At 60.8% G+C, this 699-nt stretch overlaps 1 protein-coding gene across 1 annotated transcript in view; it reads left to right on the forward strand.

The window, feature by feature from the left end:
* The window catches only part of ROPN1L (rhophilin associated tail protein 1-like), an 11,062-nt gene that overhangs the window by 1,977 nt on the left and 8,386 nt on the right, over positions 1-699 (forward strand). The gene's annotated exons all lie outside the window — the stretch shown is intronic.

The following is a 699-nucleotide window of genomic DNA, read 5'->3' on the forward strand; positions in this document are numbered from 1 at the left end:
TCTGTGCTGTCTCTGGGGCGGGGTGTGCTTGTTTTGGGGTGGGTATGCTGTCTCTGGGGCAAGATGTGCTTTCTCTAGGGGAGATGAGCTGTCTCTGGGACAGGGTGTGCTGTCTCTGGGGCAGGGTGTGCTCTCTCTGGGGCAGGGTGTGCTGTCTCTGGAGCAGGGTGTACTGTCTCTGGGGTGGGGTGTGCTGTCTCTGGGGCAGGGTGTGCTGTCCATGGGGTGGAGTGTGCTGTCTCTGGGGCGGGGTGTGCTGTCTCTGGAGCAGGGTGTACTGTCTCTGGGCTGAAGTGTGCTGTCTCTGGGGCAGGGTGTGCTGTCTTTGGGGTGGGATGTGCTGTCTCTGGGACAGGGTGTGCTGTCTCGGTGCTGTCTCTGGGGAGGGATGTGCTGTCTCTGGGGTGGAGTGTGCTCTCTCTCAGACAAGGTGGGATGTGCTGTCTCTGGATGTCTCTGGGGCAGGGTGTGCTTTCTCTAGGTGAGGTGAGCTGTCTCTGGGGCAGGGGGTATTGTCTCTGGGTGGGGTGTGCTGTCTCTGTGTTGTCTCTGGGACAGGGTGTGCTGTCTCTGGGACAGGGTGTGCTGTCTCTGGGGCAGGGTGTGCTCTCTCTGGGGTGGGTTGTGCTGTCTCTGGGGCAGGGTGTGCTGTCTTCTGGTGCAGGGTGTGCTATCTCTGAGTTGACTCTGGGGCAGGGT

This window comes from Elephantulus edwardii, unplaced genomic scaffold, assembly GCF_000299155.1.
Source record: "Elephantulus edwardii isolate Elephantulus edwardi_28Jun2011 unplaced genomic scaffold, EleEdw1.0 scaffold00274, whole genome shotgun sequence".
Classification (NCBI taxonomy): Eukaryota; Metazoa; Chordata; class Mammalia; order Macroscelidea; family Macroscelididae; genus Elephantulus; species Elephantulus edwardii.